Consider the following 21,196-nt stretch of genomic DNA (forward strand, 5'->3'; position numbering starts at 1 on the left):
AAAATTCATTCTAATGTCGCCAGCAAAAGCGACTTTCAGGCAACAGGGCTTTTTCTCTACATTCTCCGAATTTTCAAGAAACAAGTGTCGTTAGAGTAGAAATCTTGTCTGCAATATTTTAAATGAATACAACATAACATCTGACAGCATATATTTTCCTAAGAACCGAGGAAGTGATAGACACATCTAAGCTACCAGATGAATTCTTTTGGACTCTTTCTGCTTATTCTGTCTGTATGTATAAACATTTCTCCTGTCTTAGCAGTCTCCCTTCTGTGACCATCCCCTAAAAACAATCAGCAAAAACTCTGGACAACATAGTGTTTACAATACAAGGACAAAAAAGAAAAAACCCAAAACAGTCCTAAAGAACAAAAGTAATTTCTGAAATAAAATAAAAAAGGCACATGCCTCTTCTTGGAAGTTTTTTGAACAGTGTAACTGAAAGATGAATCTCAGGAGGTGATTTTAAGACAAGAAAAAAAATTCTCATCTACTGTTTAGGATGGGGCATAATTTGGCACCATTTATTTTTATTTCAATGAAATATTACTTCAATACTTTAACTCCTCTCATTAAAATTCACAAAGTTTATTAATAATACATCATACCTTTCCCTACGGGAGCTCCTCAAAAACTCTGAGGGTCATAAGAATTTTCTTCCTCACTCTTCATTCTGTTACCACAGTGAATTCCCCAAGGAAATAAGAATGAAAACTTGGTTTAAAAAGCTAGGCAGGAGATAAGGTTAATTTAGAGAGCTGTCTTTTTTTTTTTTCCTCTTTAACCTAATGGAGACAATGAAATTTTAAATATCTTTTATGATTTCTCCTTAATAAATACTCAGATTCTGTCCATATAATTTCAGATGCTATGAACATATTTATTTATTTATTTATTTATTACTGCACATCCTCTTCTCTGTACACCCTCATTTGCATTCAAAGCTATTTGAAATTTAATGGCATTCTGTATATTAGAGGATAAAAAAATAATTGGACAGAATTAGAAAAAGTGTATTTTAATTTCCATCAAGATAAAAAATAAAAGGCCTTCAGTTACAAGAAGCAGGTAATGATAGTGAAAGAACAGCTGCTTACTGTTTACTTTAATTAACACAGTTGGAACAGTCAGCTGATAATTTAAGAATAATTAGTTTTGAAAGTGGTTTAATCAGTATTTTGATTACCAATAATTGAATACAGAGATTCCAAAAGGGAAAATGGAAACCACACTTCCATTGGATACCTTTCATTTTAGCTCCTGAACTATGAAAACTGATTTATTCACAAATTACTATCGGTGATTATGTTGTCTGGTAAAATGACTTTCTATATACTAAAGCTTAAACTGGTGCACTTAAAATCTTATTTGTAATTCTTCTAGTATTATTTTTTTGTTAAAAATGTGGTTAATTCAAATGAGTTTCTAAATAACTAGCCACCTAATAGTGAATATTTTTACACTTTTAAAAAATAATCTGCTTTTACAAGGAAAGGAATTTTGGTTATAATCTATTCTAGCCTATCCTAAGAAGGCACAGGTACAGTGTGCACCAAAAGGTAGAAGGAAAGGCTGAATTCAAGACTAGAAAGTTTTAGATTTTTTTGTTTATTATCCATTTCACTGTGAGTAAAACAAACTTCTATAAATAAGAGAATTGGACTAAATTTTTTTAAATTTTTACTGAATTTTTCTTTGAGCTTTTCTGTCTTGTGGACTATTTCCTCTTGCTATTTGCAGAATTGCATGAGAGAAGAGAGCCATAGAGGATTTGGAGCCTCTGTGGAAGAGCAAGGTCTTTTGGGTCCCTCAAGACATCTCAGAGATGTCTTCAACATCTGGGAGCCTTTGTGATGTCCATGTGTTTTAGAGGCAAAATAATTTTCAGATGAGAGAGGGCAAATCTAAAACCTCAAACAGAATGCTTTCTAGGGACTGAACATCTAGATTACTCAGCCAGGTATATGATTTGCCTCAGAGGCCTGGATGGGGCCCAAATTGAGTTCATAATGTTGTCTTATTTATGCAGTTATCAACACGAGTCTAAAAGCAATGCAAAACAACATCCTCATTAACAGTATTTTAGATCCTTTTTTTCTAAATATAATCAATGATGTAAACAGTGAAACATAGGAATGACAGTATTATAAAATAGCAAGTGCTATAGATTCATTCCTTTTCAGCAGGGGAAGTCAAGCCTGACTGGTCAGCCTCGGGTTTTTCTGATTTAACCAAATCCATTAGAGTCACTAAAGCTATTGGATAATAACCAGCTTATCACAGAGGACAATTAGCCTGATTTGCCTGTTTTTAGTTCCTAATGGTGGAAAACATCATTAGCCTGAAGCTATGTTTCCTCTTAAAAGAGAGACTTTCTCACTATGAGGTGATTTTTTAAAAATTTATTTATTTTAATTTTTTACATATATATGTATATATAATATCATGTTGCCTTTATAGATTGTTTAATTTTGTGTTTGCAAAAAATAATTTAGAGACATAATAAATTTGAAGCTGCTATTCCTGATATTCTATGAATGTGGTATGAGAACATGCATATGAACTGTATTTCTTGTCACTGGATTACCTGAAGGACTTGGTAAATGAGAGGAAGAGGGGTAGAAGATTATTCTTCCACATTTGAAAATCTGTATGATAATGAGATTATTATTTTTTTTTCTAAGTACATTTCAAATGTGCTTCAATTACTGTTACTTCTTTATCTTTTCTTGTCTCTGGCTATTATGTTTTTTTTCTGCATTCTGCCTCTTGAAAGTTATATGTAGCATACCAGGTGAGTGACCTTTTTGTCACAATTCTCTCATGTTCATAATCAGTTTGTATTCTTTGTTCCTTAAATTATAGAGTATGGAATACAAATTATTTATTTCAAATTAGAAGCTTTGTCCCAGGTTTAAGTGTCTAGGGCTTTTTGGTCATTCTCTAAATGTATGAAGACCAGTAACTGGAAATGGGAAGAATAGCATTTTATAAAGTATTATACATGTGACAGCTGTCATAAATGTGAGTTGCTACTCTGTTTTTCACAGATGTTTGCTTTGTTTTATAAATAATTAGTTTGTTTTCTGTGCTGTGCAACTTGATGTCTTGAACTATAGCTTCTTGCTATATTTGAACCCTGTAGGGAAGCTATTAAATATTTTGAGTCAAAAAACCCTCAGGATTTCCTTGGATGTGGAGTATTAAGTTATATTCAATAAGAAGGGAAATCTGTTATTGGATTCATATTTAATTATGAATTTCTCAGCTGTTCTACTCTGCACTTCTTTTATCCTTGCTGGAAGAGCTGTCCTTCTGTAACAATAAATGTATATAAGGGAATAAACCATATGTTAAAAAAGTAGTCCACATTTGTTATGCCAGCATATTTGCTTTGTCATTCTTGTTTTCTCTTCTGTCTCACCAGTTCTTTCTTGATATATCATTTTAGCACATTCTCTTTATTTATCCCATAATTTGAGGAGTAAAGATAGTCTTCCTGATCCTCCTCTTGCTCCATCCCATGTTTCATTATTTTCACATTTAACAGCTTTAACTTTGCATACATACTTCCACCTTCAGAAACAGGGAGCAACATTAAATTGTATGTAAAAAAGTCTGTAATAATTTAGTTTTGTTCATTGTCACCAATCTAGATAACCTATCATTTAAGAAACTCTTATTTTATGAAAGAATATCTGATGCCTAAAATTCCATAATTTAACTCTCCTATGTTATCTTTCACAGTCCAAACACTCACTGAAGTAAAATCCACCTTCTAAATTTATAAAAACTCTTCATGCTGTACTCAGTTACCATTTTAATTCTTCTGGCTATATGTTTCTCCTCTCTGTACCCACTCTTTTGCATCCGTTAGCTTGATTGTTTTTTAAAAGGTCTAAAACTAGAGGTAATGGACCTTTAAAAACCATTGCCTTTCAAACAACAAAAAATAATAAACATCCTCATAACTGCTGAGCTGTCATTACCAACAAGGAAGCATGAGAGTGGATAGGTTAAAATTAATGCATACAGCAGGATAATGTATATGATTTCTTATTATGAATGTTTGCTGAGTAAAAAGCATAAGAGAAAACAATCCTACCATCCTGGGATTATTATGCAGTCTGAACATTTCACTAGATAGAAAATTTTAGGTTTCTTTGACTGTTACATATTGTGCATAATACTCTTCTGTAACTTGGGTAGGCTAGACCCCTGGTTGCCTAAACGCATCAGTACCTTCTGTCATGTTCTGCTACCTTATTAAGATTTATATTATGTAAGGGCTGTCATACCTGGCCTCTCTACAAAACTCATGATCAAGTTTCAGAAATACCACTGTCATTCATCAAAATATCAAATTTTATTTATGGGTACCAACTTTTCTATTTGAACTCTATGTAATATTTTTTTGTGAAGTTAATCTCAGTATTTAAATCTCAGGAGTGTTGCTAACTAAATCTGGTTTTGGTTGATAAATTCAGAAAACATAGTGTTATCCAGAAGAAGATACAGGAATGGAGTATTTAAATAATTCATATTAAAGAAATCTCAATTATTCAGTCAAATAATATATAATGAATTCTGATGGACATGCTGCATATGTTATTGGATAATGTCACTGGCTTCAAATGAGTGTGTCTTGCTCCTGTGGCTGTTACAGACACTGGGGTTAGCAAATTTATTGGCTTCAACCCTTCATTAAGGCAAAATGGAAAAGTAATTTAAGGCTGTAATACAAAAGTAGAAGCTACCACAGAAGAACACTAGGAAAACCTGAAAAGAGACATTTCCAGAAGATGAGGTGTCAGTTGACAACATTTGTGTGAATCTTTGCCAGCAACACAGAGGTCACAGAAAATGTTATGAATATAACAGAATTCAGGAAGGTGAAAAAAATACATTTGCTTAGAGCTTGTAAGGTTGGTGTCTTCCTTGTTTATGAACAAGTCTTGAATCATTTGAATGCCTATAATAAATTTTAAATTGATTTCTAAAATGATGCCCCAAAATTACTGTCTCTGTACAGTTGCTATCTGAAAAATATAGGTGCCACAATTCTGATGTGAAACTCTGGCTTAATTTACATGTTTTGTTCATGTCTAGAGTTCTCCAGTCCAAAATAGGTGCAAAACAATATCCTCATTAATTTTGTTTTTTATTTATCTCTTGCATGAATGCTATTTATAATAGAAACTGTGAAACAGGAATGACAGGTCTATAAAGCAATGTTTTACAGATTCAATTCATTTTTAGCAGAGGTGGAGGTGGTGTCAAAACTGATTGATTTGTCCAAATTCCAGCCTGTCACAGAGTACAATGAGGAAATTTTCAGAGGGCTGTGAGTGTTGTTGGTGTTGCCTAAGCACTAGCAGGATTGAATATTTTTTGTAGTACTGTAAATGCTTGGCCAAATCCATAGAATGTTTCCTAGGACATGATACCTTTTTCTTCAAGTTCTCACATCACTGCCATATAGCTGCTTTCTCTCTCTTTAAAAAACAAACCAACCCAAACACAGTGTAAATCTGTAAATTTTTGTTTCCAATTCCATTAATGATCCTGTCAGCAAAGGTATGATTCAGTATTGATGTTTTGTTTTGTTTTGTTTTGTTTTTTTAACTGGATGATGAACGGAATGCTTAAGCATTGGATATGTTTAAACGTGAACATCACTGAATAGTGCTGAATATTACTTTGGGTTTGAGAATGAGTTCTACACTATAATGGAAATATGTGTCTGTTATACTACAACAGCTACCTTTAAGTAGTTAATATTAAATTTATTAATAAATTTAATAGTAATACCTTTAAATGGTTAAATTTATTAATAAATTGTACAGGTATTGTTATCACTTTTTGCTTGAATATGAGAAGCTTTGGGTATTAAGATTGTTGAGTTATTGTTCCTATTCTTGAATTAGGAACTCACTGTACTAACTGGATTATGAAATGGAGTTCTGAGAAAGCACTTTTGGTTCTCTCCGGTAAACCAAGGTGGGCCCTTGTCTCAGCTTGCATCCTCCTGAGCATGCAGACTGCTATGGATCACCACTGAATTGTCTCTCTAAAGAATGCTGGAGAAAAATAAATCTGAATTCCACATTTGGATGGACCTAATTCAACCTGAACCCCATACATAGTGTTTTCTGTGTTCAGGTATTGTGACTTAAGCCTAAATTGTAAGAAACAGTAGGTGTAAAACCTTTTGTGGAATTTAGGCTATCTGAATTTGATTAAAGATGTTTAACTTAGTGTTGTGTGTTTCTGCCACAACAGCAGGGACTTTTAGGGGGAAAAATAAAAGTGCTACAAGACTGGCCATCACAGTTCCCGTCTTGCTTTGTGGACCCAGTGACTTGTTTAAGTTCCTACATGTCTTTCAAGATAATGAAGACACCCGACAAAATTTAGCATTCAAAGACTACTGCAAGTATGTGACACACTATTGAGTTCCATAAGGTTTAAATATAACTCCCATAAATCCCTGTTACATCATATAGTCTTTTTCTAGTGCGAGGTGATGAGAAGTCACGTTTCTGGGCTCTTAGCCCCATATGCAATTGACTAGCTACATTAACATGTCTTGATCTATGCAATAGGTTCCAAAATACCTACCTGCAATATTCAACATTTAAATGTAATTTGAAACTGAGAATTACTCAGAATGAAAAAATTCCCTCATTAAGAATGACATAAATAATTAGGGTAATAATCTCTGTCTAAAAACACTTGCAGAAAATAATTAACTTCTTATATCACAAGTTTTAATTAACAAATGTTAACTGATAATTTTAACTGTCTGCACTGAGAAAAAAATACTTCAGTAACTTTTTTTTGTTAGTGCAGTATGACATAAAAGAGTTTGGGAGTTCTGAACTTCCCCATGCAGGCAATGTGCCTATATATAATAAAAGACAGTCACTCATCTGAATAACTTGTCAAAACATGGAAAGAGTCACTACCTGGGAACATAATAAGATGACATGTGGTAAGAACCAGAATATTCTTCCTGTTAAGTGGCTGAAGTGAAAGAGAAGGAACATTTTATTCTGGCATTACACTGTCTAACATTCTTCTTAAGTAGTTTTGTAGGGCCTAAGTATTCCGTGTGTCCCAGGAGAAGATGCACTGAAGAGAGGGTGACCTTTTCACAAGATGGAATGGGAGTAAGCTTTATTCATTCAAATAAATAGTCTAAACATAGAAGTAAAATTTCTTATTTTTGCCTCAGCTCTTCAGACTAGTGCCGTGCCAAGCTGGGCTTGACTTGGGAACTCTGTTCTAAGGTGTGTGTAGGTCTTTTGACTTCATTATCAGAGCAAATGAAGTAATGATCAAGACTTTGCTTTTTGTCGACTGGTATAGATAGACGCTGGCTGCCACTTACAGGTACCATGATGTAGACACATTCAAAAAAGTCTCCTAAAAGGGTAATTCAGGGGCTTAAATATGCATTATGAATTTGGATGTTTCTTCCAATGCATAATAGTCAGCAGAGAAGACAACTGTCTGCATTTATACTACGCTTAAACTAGGTGTCCTAAATAAAATCTAGAATTTCTTACTGATGTAATCTTTTGTTATTGTTGAAATAAGTGATAATGACATTTTAGAAGTAACTGTTGTATTTTTCTCTTATATTTTTCCCTATGTAACAATATTACAAACCTGCAGCTTTCTTTGCTGTGAAAATAATACATTGTAAAGATCCAACCCTCATTTTGACTAATGCAGGTAACCAGATCTAGATTGGAAATTCCAAGACCTCTTAATGTGTCCTGCATTTCTTTATCACTTGTATCACTCTTCTTTCTCTAATTATTTGGTTTATAGGACTTTTGAAAAATAGACTAAATATTGAAATTGGACTATGATCAATTAAAAAACAACAAAATGAAAAATGGAGGAGAAGAAAGGAAGGGGGGGAAGGGGAGACAATGTTCTTGGTTACTTATAGCAAGAACAAAAAGACCTGATCTCTCTGCCCTTGTACTCCCTTTCCTGAATAATTCAAAGCAGTAAAGTATAACAGCCAAAATGTTGTATTCACTATCTGAATTAAAGTGGCTAAAAAGAAAATCTCAGCATAATCAACATAAGTGAACTATTAAGCCGAGAGGGGTCTTTCAAATTCATTGTGTTTATTAAGCTAAAGCAGTGCTGTATGTTAGCTCTCTGTTTTCTGTCAATAAAGTTTATTTCATTGGTCATTATTTGCCAAGAAGACATCTATCAGATATAGCTTAAACTCATAAATGTATCACTTGTTATAATTTAAAAAACTAGGTTGTCAAGTTCTGAAATAATTTGGGAACCTGGTGATTTTAACTGGTATTATTTTTGCCTCACCCAATTGACCCTTTCAAGAGTTATCTTCTACTTTTCCTAAATGAGTGTAAAATAGCCTTAAAATTATGTATAGATCCACTATGGCAGAACTTCCTATTTCATAGTAGTAACACAGCACTAAAATTCTAATGACTGTATTCCTCTGTAATAGATTACGTCATGTGTTAAATTAAGTGTGAAAAAAATGTTGCAGGATATATAATTAGAATATAATTGCTTCAGTGCACACCTGTCTAAAAATGTATTTCCCTTTAGTGATGTTCATGGATGTATCTAGTCCAATAATCTGCTCTTTCCTCATAATTGGATATCCTGCAGCTTAAACTACAGTACATTTTGTATTAATCTTTCCTAAGCTAGAAGGTAATACAGACATGCATGACAGAAGCCTATTTCTAGTGGTTTAGATGAGGCCCATTGCTTTTGCTGAACACTGAAAATAACTGTTAGTTTGCTTTGATATTAAAATTGAAAAATGCACGTGAAACATGGGATACAGACCTTCTCAGGTAGAAGGGTGTAAGTGGGGTCTGAACAATATGAGAACAATTCTGTATTAAAGAGTAAATAAAGAAAACATTTTCAAGTGATGCAGTTCAGCATTTTGAAATACCAAACATCAGATAAAACCAAATAAAGGACTGAGTGTTGCTGTAAAGCACAATAGCAAAATGGATGAGGTAACATTTCATACTTACAATTAAAACTGGAAGTGTGTGTCTCTCCAATTAAGTCAGTAGTAAGGGTTTGGGGCCATATACCATTTGTCAGCATTGATTCCAATTAAACTCAGAGGTTCCAAGTGTAAAGAATGGTGAGTAATCAATGAGCAATTAAGAGAAGAAGACCTTGAAAGTAACTTATTGTAGTAAATCTGATATTGAGATGGTTCAGGCAGATTGCCATTAAACCACTTACACCGGTGATAACATGCTGCAAGGGGACATCATTTGTTGTTCTTTTAGCCTGGACTGTAGTGCAAATGACTTTAGGCTTAGCTTCTTAAATTCCTGGTACAACAAAAAACATCTGCCTATAAATCCTGGTCTGGAACTTACTGGTTTGTCCCAGCTACTCCAACTACTACCTTTATTATTAGTAGCTTAGAAGAGATAAATCAAGTCCTTAAGGATCAAGTAAGCTTAAAATTATTAAAGGCAGAAAAGATGTCAATACAGGGATTGCCAAAGGTGAATTTAAGGACAATAGTAGCAGGAGTTTTTAATACATTGATTTGCCCTTAGGTGTTGTCACTAGCTTTTATTTCAGGGCTAAGGAAATACAGGTCAAGTGAACTTCTGGCAAGCACCATGCATGCAAACATTATTTGCATAACAATTTAAGGTTTTATTATCAAACACAGTATTTCTTTGAAAAGTGTCTTGTCACTTTAAATAGAGTCTTTTTCATGCTGCCTGTATGCATTCTTGTGCAATTAATATATATATATATATGTATGTTTGGTTTTTTTATTTTTTTTTATTAGTTTGCTAACACCTAGTTAATCTCATTCCTGATTTTGCTGTGGCCGGAAAGTGTACCTACCAGGTCAGGAGCTGTTTCCTCTTGAATGTGCAAATGTTCCACCAGGCAAAATGCATATCTGACATGTATGCAAAATATAAACATATCTATTGATAGATTTAGATTGGATTTATCAATTTACCACTATATTTATCCAAGCTAATTTATGAAGCGAAGCTGCAAAGTGTTGTTGCATGACTACTGACTAATTGATGACTGGAAAGCCACTATACTGTCTATATGCCTGGACATTTGTATCTTTTCTATTTTTTGACTTGTAAATTGTTTTCCATGTTGCAGCACTATGTAGCATTTCATATTAAGTTCTGGTGGTTATCATACCTGCCCTAAAAGATCAGAATCTTGTTATGGACAAAAAGGGGACACACCTTACATGTGAAACAACAAATTTATTATTAGTTGCCTTAAAATCCTAGCAGACTTTACCAAAACAAAATAAAGTTACTGTGATTGGTCCAGTTAAAATTATACTAACAGTTGCAGTCTAAATTAATACCAAATATATCTCATTAGTAATATTGTTAAAATTGTTATACCAAAGCTTCCTAATATACCCTTTTTGTTTTTCTGATGTTGCGGTTATGCTTTTGCTGCATCTCTGGTCTTAAAGAAGTGGGAGTGGGGTTGCAGTGAGTTGTCAGGATCCTGAATTCCTGACAGGGAGGAGTGTGACATGACTTGCTCCTCTTTGCTAGAAGGAATATTTTTATATATTTTTTTTCCTTTATTTTTGTTGTCATTCTAATGTCTGCTTGGGCTATTTTAATGTTTTCTAATGTGCTTTGTATCTTGCTTTTTTTTTTTTTCACTGGTCTGCAACACTGTTACATCTCAATTTACAATATATAGTATGCTTTATGTATGTAAGATACTTGTTCTTTGTTTTGGGTGTTTTCTTGTTACTCTTACAACAATTTTTGCCCACCTCTGAAGTCTGAATTTCTTTGACTGACAACCAGTGAGCTGCATGTATCTTTCCAGGCTCCAGTGTTACCCTGCACCATGATTTTTAAGATCACCTTTTACACATAACAGAAGATACTGCCATTTCCTAATATTCTCAGACCATCAAGCTACAATGACAATGTCAACTTTGTCTTATGAAAAATTCAGATTATATCTACCAGCGAAGTTTACCACTCACAGTTTATATGCCTATCCAGCTGAAAGAAAGCAAAATCTGTAATGTTATAATGATGTATACAAAGACTGTTTTTTTTTTCTTTTTTTTCCTAGACACAAACTACATGCTATTTGGGAAATATATTTTTTTGTCACACACTGCAAACAAAATGAATCATTTTGTTGGAAGAATCCTTGTTGGACTGATGTTAAACTCCTTACTGAAAACCTAGAAAGATTTTACTCCCATAATCACATACAAAAAAAAAGTTACTGGAAATTTGCGAAACTAGAGACTTAGATTTCTTTGATATCCTATTGTCGTGGTTTAGGACTGATTGGCAGCCAACCACAATGCAGCAGCTCTCTCTCCCTTCCCCTCCGGCAATGAGAAGGGACAGAGAGCCAGGCTTGGGGTTCAAGATAGGACTGGGATGGGGAAAAATCCCCCTTTTATTATCACGAGCAAAAGGCAGACTCGTTAGGGGAAGAAAAAAAAAAAAACATTTATTACAGACACTGACAACACATAACAGAGTAGGACAGTGAGAAGCATTGCCACATCTTGAGAACACCTTCCCCCCATCCCTCCCTCCTTCCCGGGCTCAGCTCTGCTCCCGATATCTCTACCTCCTCCCCCAGTGGCGCAGGGGCAGGGAATGGGGGGTGCAGTCAGTGCTGCCACTTCCTTCATGTTCGGTGAGGGGAGTGTCCGGAACTTGTTCCTCCTGCTCCATCGTGGTCCCCCTCTCACAGGAGACAGTCCTCCACAAACTTTCTCCAACATGAGTTCCTCCCACGGGCCGCAGTGTTCCCCACACTGCTCCGTCATGGGTCACTAACTTCCTCCGACTGGATTCCCTCCCACGGCTGCAGCCCTTCCCGAGCTGCTCCAGCATGGAACTCCCCCGCATGCTGCAATCCTCCCAGCACTGAATTACAGCAGCGGGGCTGCCTTTTCCCATGAGACCCTGGCCTTCTTTGGGCACAGAACCTTGATTATGCTGAGCAGGAGCAACAGGCCATAAATCAATGTCTGCTCCACCGTAGATCTTCATGGGTGGCAGGGGGGGCCGCCCTGCCGTCTCACCACAGGATACAGGGGGGTCTCTGCTCCGGCACACCTCCCCCCTCCTTTCTTCCCCAGTTCCTCCACTGACCTTGGTGTTCATGCAGCTGCAGCAACTCCTCCTCACAAGTCCCACTGCCCGTCACTACGTCCCTTCTTAAATACGTTATCGCAGAGGCGCAGCTGATTGGCTCAATGTCCCAAACAGAGGTGGAGCTGACTTGGAGCTGGGGGAGCTTCGAGAAGCTTCTCACAGGGGACCGCCCCGATAGCCTCCTCCCCTGCCACCAAAAAACTCCACCACTCACTCAACCCAGAACACCTATTACTGAAACTACTTATATATGTTTGGATAGAAGCATTTCCACATTTCTCACACTACAATTGCATTCAGAAAATGGTCTTTAAATAGTTCATGGACAAATCAAGTCCTCCTTACTTCAGATACATTGGTATTTGGTTTGTTATTTTCTCTGGCAGATTAATTGTATTTATATACCCTTAAATTGGATCATAATGCAGGAGAAAACAAGTACATGTGGTTTCTTTGTAAGGTGTTTAGTCGAATAATGAGAATTATGTGTGTTGGCAAGTTTATGTGCATTCTGTCTTATAGCGTATGGTGGTGCTGCTATGAACTTGTACTACTCTGTCTAAAGGCCTCACATATTTGCAGTGTGCAGTGCTAAGTGCCTGACATCCCATGTTCATTTTGATCTCTGGTAAGAAAAAGAATGGAATACAATAATGGAACTTGAAATATGGAATCCATGAAACTTGCTGGCTTTTTCCAAACAAGACTGGTAGGGGCAAAAAAACCCCACCACAGCAACCTCTTCAGTTATTTTTTCCGGTGTCTTCTGTTGTGCCAAAATAAAATTTCTTAATTTAATTTCTTAAATTAAGTAGGGAGAATTGATTTACACATCAAGTAAATTTATTTATGATAATGGGTTTTAGGTATCTTTGGATTAGGTATTAATAGTATTAATTATAATACTATATATATTAAATTAGCATTGAATATAATATTAATATATTATATATAATACAAATTGTATAATATAAAGAATTATAACATAATAGTATCGATTCTAATAATGTAACAGTATTAATTAATAGTATTAATATTATAATATTAATGTTATTGGTAATACTAATAGTAATGATAGACAGTAATAATACAGCTTTGTCTAGCATAACATCTGGTGTGCATGCACCAGTGTAGCTCACCTGTTCCTCCTCTAAGGAGCACATTCAGAACCAACTGAATTTAAAATATAGGCCAAGAAATTTCAGGCTTAATTCAGAAATTTATGGACTCATCAATAGTGTTAAACTTGAAATGTTAATCTCATACTGTATTACAACACAGTCATGCCAAATGTTGTAGGTAAGTGTCTGTCAGCAATTTTAGCCTAACGCAAATTTTTTTGATGTTATGACTTATCCACTGTGGTGGTGGAACAAACAGTGCAGGTTGAATGACCTGCCACTCTGGAAACTCTGGACATCTTAGAGAGATGTGGCTGTTCAGAAGCTGTGAAAACAATTTATGCAGCTTGTATGGCTTTAGATGAAAGCATAATCAGGAGGAGGACAGAGAGGGAGTTATGGGGCAAGTCGATGTCAGTGGTTTGTCCTTGATGCTGTGAGATATTGAACCCTTACCGGAGAAGTCCCCAGGACCTGCAGAAACAGATTTCTCTGTTTATGTGAATGTGCCAGGCTTTTGTCATTTCTTGTTTTGGCTGTCAGGTTCAAGCCTTGTAATGAAAGGTTCTTTGTTTTGGGATTGAGTGGAAGCAAGCAGGGTTGAAAAAGGTGTTTACACTTCAAAAAATGCTCTGCATTCTCTAAAGCATAGGAGAAAATTTTGGTGTGCCCCAATGAATTAGTGAGTCCACTCCAAAGAACACAAAGATTAGCTGTGATTTATTTATTTTTAACTTTTAAAAGGGTGGAGTATATGAGAAAGGAAAACTTTAATTGTAAGTAATGGCACTAATTTGGATGACATATGATTCATCTGGTTGTTTCTAGTGTAGACATCTCTCAATTTACCTGGAGGAAACCATTTCAAGCATATCTGCATTAGTTGATAGTCTGGACATGGAGAAACTAGTTAATATTGAAGGTGTCATGGCGTCTTGTGAAAGAATGCACTTTGAGTTTAATACAGCAAGTGACGCAATGCTCTTTTAAGGGTTCCTTTTGGCTTGTGTACAGGGACTGGTAGTAAATAATGAAAAACACAATTATACCTTGTATTTGTATTTATAGTCATGCAATCTATTACTACTTTAGATTACTTGTCTATATCCTTTTCTGCTTTTATTTCATGTGGCAGAATTATTTAGGAGTGATTTTATGCACAATAGCTCTTAATATTTCTAGAGGTAGTGACAGCATTCATGCCATGAAAAACTTAGTAACTTTTGCATATTTGTTGCACAGTACTGATATGCCGAGGACTACACATTAAAGGGTAGCCAGACTGCAGGAAAGAGAACTTTACTATGATAATCAAAGAGTAACATCTTAAGTAGAGACAAAATCAAATATTCCTAGGCATGATCATTCATAAACTGAATAGAGAGCCTTGAAACTCTGTATAGAACACCCTTTTCAGACAACTACACCTTGCTGTGTTTACCTTAACTGTTTTCAGCTGACTAATGTGTTTTGTAAAACAGGGTCACCAGCAGGACATGCTATTTACAGATGGTATATTCATGCCAAATGCAGAGGTAACACAGTTCTGTATAAATTGTACAACTCATTGTCTTTAGTTACATTTACAATTTAAGATCCAGCTAGGTAGCCAGAAACTACCCTTAAGCTCAAGTGATTTTTTTAGTGTCGGTAGTTCAATACACGCCCATACTCAGCTTCAGACAGGCAAATTTAGGGACAAGTTTAGGAGAAAGTTTGGGACATAGGAATAACATTGTTTTCTCTTGTGTTGGCTATGTCTGCCATCATGTGTCCCACAACAGATCAGTCGGCTGAGTCCTCCCTGTACAGTTCTCATCATTATATGTTGCAAGGTCAGACTGATACTGCGATGGTTTGACCACAAGGGACAAAGTTGTGGCTTTCTTTCTGACAGTGTGGACAGACCAAGTCTGGGTAGACAGTCAGGTCAAAGAGCACACTACACGTTAGCAAGCTTGTTCATGGGCTGCACTATTTCAAAGGATGGTTGTAAAGAGAGCATCTGTCTTGGAGTATCACAGCAATATTCATTTTTCAAGCAGAGGGAGCACCATTCACATTTACTTGAGACCAAAAAGTCTATGACAGATTTCATCACCTTCAGGCCTCTTTGTTTTTAATTCTTCTTCTTTGTGTGTAAGAGTATTTTGGTTTCATGAACTGTTTCAGACAACAAGGAGTGCCAATGCTCAGTGTGTCTTTCTCACTGTAACAGAAGGGCAGAAGCAGTGACGAATGCAGCCACCACAGAGAAGCAGAATCAATAATTCAGGTTCCTTTCTTCTGACACAGAAATTGTTGTCGCTCAAGCCTAGAGCAGAGTGAGGACCTGTGACAATTCCAGTTGTGGGGAACGTACATTGCAGTAGAACAGGTGTCTTTCTGAGGGCATTGATTCAAGAAGAAGGAAATGAAAAGAAAGGAGAAATAGGGTGTGAAGTGAATTATCATGAGGTTATTTTACAAGAAGTCTGATATCTTAGAGAGATCAGATAGCTGTACGTGTCTACATACAGGGACTGAAGTATCCTTGAATGTACCTAGTACCACATGGGAATTCAGCAAGTGAGGAATTATAGTAACATTCAAAGTTCGTTCAATTGTTACTTATTCTCATGTCCTTCAGTCTTTACCATTACTATTTCAGTAGACATGATGATGGAAAGTATTGGTCTGAAATTCAGGGGGAAAAAAAAAAGCCAACAAAACAATAAAACTTATTTAAGATATGCCTTTTGTTATGCGCAACAATAAATTGGACAGGCTGTTACTGGAGTTTTAATAAGACCATAAACTTTCTGTTCTGTATGTAAAATGAAACAGTTGATTTAGTTTATAATGATACAAACAATAAAAACTACTGTAAAATATATATAATTCTCTGAAGTATGAATTTGATTACAAAGAATAATGCTGACAAAATACACAGCATCTGATGCAGCTAGAAAGAAGAGGCGGGAGGAAGATAATTAAAAAACACTGCACTCATTTATTTAAAACTTGAGGGTCTGATTTCCAGTATAAGCCAACACATTGTGTAAAAGGCCAGCTTGAAAGGTAACTGAAGTTACCAACCAATACAAGCTTCAGCCAAGGCAAAATGTGTATGACTCTTCCAATCTGCTTGCCTGCAGGCATATGCTTTGTGCCAGCCATAGTTAATTATGCACTAGAAATCCATGTGGGACTGCCAGCTGGAAGCAGGGGGAAAGAAAACAATGCATGTAAGTGCCTCAAATTGCTGGAAATATGATGCTTGGCATTTAGATGTCAAAAAAATTGCTACTTGTTTATTGTCAAATTAAATGCCCTCAGACTAAGAGCTCATCTATAATTGAAATTTACTTTTAGAGAAAACTTCAGCAACCACTTTGCCACCCATTTTTATTGTCCTGAGAGGGCCTAGAAGTATGTCACAACACCAAAGAGATTTCAAGCTTATGTCTCTTAAAGGAACTATAGATTATGATTAGAAAGTTCATCTCAAGGCATGAAGTTGAGATCAGCAAGTTTAGTAGTTTTTTACTATTTTCACAAAAAGAAAGGAAAAAAAAAAAAAGAAAAAAAAAAGAAAAAAAAAAAAAGAAAAAAAAAAAAGAGCTATTACAAAATCATGGAGTAATTCAGGTTGGAAAGGATCTCTGAGGGTCATTTGGTCCAACCCCTGCTCAGAGCACAGCTCTACATTGTTAGTGGAAATTATCTAAACAAAATTAACTGAATGAACTGAAGGACAGGAGACTTTCTTTTTTCTTCCCCTCTCATCTGTCTGGAATGGGTCTGAAGGTTTACAGATCAGTTCTGATAGAAATGTAGACATCTAGATTTGGAGACAGAAACTGGTGATGCTCAACCGAACCAGTGTTTATTCAAGAAAATAATTTTTTTATTTCCTATCTACTGTCCTTACAGAATTAATCAGTCTCTATTTCCCTGTACTTCTCTAATAGTGCAACATAGTGTGAATTCAGGAAGATTTCTGTTAAGTGGATGCCTATTTGTCTTTTGTTTCCACTTTACAGGTGGTGATGTATCACAGTGAAGCATCTGAAACAGTTCATTAGGTAACCCACCTCCACTCCAAAATATTTAAGTACATCTTCAGCTAGAATTCAAAAAGAGTGAAGTGGAGAGAAGCTCAAAAAGAAAAACAGGTTTGGAAAATGTTTTTTCTTTGAACTTTGGCAAGGTTTCTTATGCAGAGCTAGATCATCAGATTAAGAAAGAGGCATATGCTCTAGTGGTTCATTCACTGAAAACTTATATTTATTGAATGGACTACCACTGTCCTCCATGAGTAATTCCTCTGACCTTAGGGATTCTCTTGACAGAATCAGACCCTTCTTTCTAGGTTTTATTTTATGGTCTGATGCTTTATTTCAGCTGCTTAGCTCATATGCATCCTTACTGCACGATTTTAACAATCAGATTTGAGAGCAAGGAGTCTCAGTTACTTCCAGAGCTGGTATAAAAATTTCAACTAAAACTCTATGAAATTAAGTTTTAAAGCTGCTCAGAGTTTAAAGGATGCCTCCCAGCTACCTCTGGCTCTTCTGTTGCTTCTTGTAGCAATGCACCGATTTTATGTGCACAGAGGCATGGCACAGGCATTGCTTTTTGGAATCCACCCATCTCTGCTAGCTTTTGGGTGATAGAAAGAGATGGGAAAGGAGGGCTGTTGTACAGGATAAAGGGGAAAGGACAAACTATCTAATTAGTTTCTAAAAAATGCTAATTATCTTAGCTGTTAAACCTGTCACTTCAACCTTTTTAAAATACCTTGATTTAAAGTAATGTACATGTTTAAACCATATATGGTTGTCCAATTGTAATAAAAAATAATTCTAACTGATTTAACAGCCACTTAATTTTCTTTAAAAAAAACCCAAAAGAGTGCAAATTTTTTCTATAACTTCTGAAATGTAATACTGCAATAAATGAATTCATTTTTTCATTTACTTCTTGCAGAGTTTTATGATGCTATAATGCAAAGGCAGTCTGCCTGGGCTGGCTTATTATATTGAGCTAGATGATTCCAGTGGCTAATGGAACCTCGGCAAACAATGAAACCCTGGAAACTTCAGATAAAACAAATGAGATCAATGAGAGAAGTAGAAAATAATTCCATGAAGGCACGATTTATTAGTAATGCAGGTGGGGGAGTGAGGAAAATAGACAAGATGTGGGCAAAAGGAAGCAGCTGAAGCAGTTGAAAGCAGTAAGAAATAACAGAAATTAAGAAGTGGGAAGGGATAGGGATTCAAAGGATTTCTGAATATATTTATTTCTCAGGGAGACATAGTCCTTTGTTGCAATTATGCCAGTGACGAAATCTAATATTATTACCAGGGCATTAAAAAAATATTTTACTTTCTTAGGATTATTGATTTTAAAGGAATTACTTACGACCTGCCATCCAGATCTTGTGAAGATCATTCACAGTTTGACTTTTCTACATTGAGGGTCTTGGAAACAATAAGATCCATGCCAAGGATAATTACAAATTTGTTTTCAGTGGGCCTGGAGACAGCTCTACTGTGTGAAATATCTGCCCCCAAGAAAAGGAGCAGTGATTCAGTGAGGGCATTCTTAGGAAAAAAAAAAAAAAAACAAAACCAAAAAAACCCCGAAACCACAAAAACCCCACCAGAACAATTTTCAGAATATGTTCCTAAAATATCTAGCATGAATACCTGGATAAATTATATGTAGTAAATGAGAATTCTCATTTTTGTAAAATAATGAGTATGTAAAAAAGACATCCACTTTAAAAAAATGTTTCCTATAAATTTTATCTTAGCCTGCTTTCATGGTAACTTGTGGAAACATTTTACTTTATAATAGGCCAGGAGATTTGTTATAACAGCTCTGCTAATAAGACATTATCTGCTAAACCCTGTGACATGACTATTTGTAATCCTATGGATATCCATCATCATTTTGTTTTGCTGTATAACGATGGCAGTTTGACATAATTCAACATCGTCACCTTCTCAAAAGGATTTATGTGGGAGTACAGAAGAGCGTTCACCCATTTCTTACCAGAAATAAACTCTTTACACGGTCACCAAAGCTAGGCTGAGGAGGAGAAAGCAGTGGGAAATAGTCATCAGGCTTAATTATTTTTCCTATGATCTGACAGTGAAAGCCAGCCTGTTCCAGCACAGAAGAGAGAGATCCAAGTCTCCCTTTTGGATCCAGGTATTCCCCAAACCAGAAATTTGGTATTTCATACCGAACCCAGTACTAAACTCTGTTCAGGATAGTTTCCTTCTTGCTACCCTTCTCCCACCAAGCACAGGTCTTACAAAACACTTTCCTTTCTCTTTTCACTGTGGCAGTATTCAATTTCAGGTCTAATGTAAAGTGACAACTCATTAAACACTATTTATTTAGCATTCATTATGAAATGTCTTTCCTCACACCATCAATAACATAAAGCAAACACATCTCCAAAATGTACATAAATTGAAAGACACCTTATTTGTAACATGTAACTAACTAGATCAATTTAAGAGATTCTGTATTTAATTTTATCTATTAGGCTGATACATGAAGTTACCTGTGTTTCATCTTTCATAAAATTACACAAAAAGCAAGACATTTTGTTGTCGCTATTCAATGTCATCTATTCAATGAATTCAACATAGATTAATTTCATTCATTGAATTCAATCTTTTCCTTATTGAAGCTGCTCCATCACTTCACCTTCCTATTATCTTTTAATATGTGCTCCTATGTCCTGGTAATGAAAAACTATTACCCCTTGGTTTCTGTTAGTGGTGGTGTTAGTTTTTTTCCCCCACATCACCACCTTTGGTTTCTTTCACACTTCTATTGACCTGGTAATGTCAATATAGGAATTTTACTTAAAATAATTTCTTAAAACTTTTAGTTTTTTTGTTCCACTTGCTAAGGCTTGTCTACATCCATCACATGCACAATCACCTAGTGCTTCTTTTTCATTCTTCTTGATTCTCATTCAATTCCTATTCCAAATACCTAGGTAAAAGTTACTCAGTTCTTTTGTTAACATGGAATATTTTGATTGTCTTCATATTTGTTTTAATTTATAGTCATTTTTTTAATGCTCTTACTCAAAGATGTAGTTCTTCTGTCCTCTAAGCCTGGGTACTAAAGCAATGAGCGTAGTATAACAGGATAGGGATAGTCATTCGCTTGTCCAGTAGGTGTGTCTGATTTTTCCTTTCCTTTTTTCCTACTGTTAGCTCAGAGCTTTCTAAGACTTCAGTGTCTTCAACCTATTTGCTTTTTGTTTTGTTTCTGTTTTCTGTTGTGTTTTTTTTTGTTTGTTTGTTTTGGGTTTTTTTTTGTTTTTTTTTTTTTTTTTTGTTTTTGTTTTTGTTTTTTGATGGAGGGTGTGTAGGTTTGGGGTTTTTATCCCTTATCAAAGAGCTAGATTTCTAGAAAGTGTATTCTGAGAAAGGAGAGATGTGACTTTCTGTGTGTATTACTTCATAATAATGTTCAAAAATTACTATAGCTGTCTACTACTGCAGATTTCTTTTTCATTACAGGAAGGATATTTTTGTTATGCGTACAGTGCAGACTTCAATATAGGGAGCCCTAGCTAGCTTGGTTAGTAGAACAGAAAAGCAATTTAAATGATTTATCATGATGGAGCTGTATAGTGCCACGTAGTTTATTGAGCATATGCATAGTTCACTGTGGGTTAGCGCCCCTGATGGGACAATGACTGAAATTTATGCATCACTTGAGATCCTCAGATCTCTCTGTTGCTGCCTAATGTAATAAAATGTCTAAATTTCCTCAATGTGCTGGTACAGGTATTGTCTAACTGTTCAAATGCTCACCAAGACTGTCAGATTTTTTCAAGCATGGGTATATGCCCAGGTGGTAGCT

At 35.5% G+C, this 21,196-nt stretch overlaps 1 long non-coding RNA gene across 1 annotated transcript; it reads right to left on the reverse strand.

The window, feature by feature from the left end:
- Positions 1–3,244: 3,244 nt before the first annotated feature.
- Positions 3,245–18,860, reverse strand: LOC122154458. The gene is made up of 3 exons (XR_006166365.1): positions 18,849–18,860; positions 3,798–3,805; positions 3,245–3,266 (listed from the first exon to the last, which is right to left on the reverse strand). It is a non-coding gene; the product is annotated as an uncharacterized LOC122154458 (long non-coding RNA).
- Between the last annotated feature and the right edge of the window lie 2,336 nt (positions 18,861–21,196).

This window comes from Tyto alba, unplaced genomic scaffold (assembly GCF_018691265.1).
Source record: "Tyto alba isolate M040663 unplaced genomic scaffold, T.alba_DEE_v4.0 Super-Scaffold_40, whole genome shotgun sequence".
NCBI classification, from domain to species: Eukaryota; Metazoa; Chordata; class Aves; order Strigiformes; family Tytonidae; genus Tyto; species Tyto alba.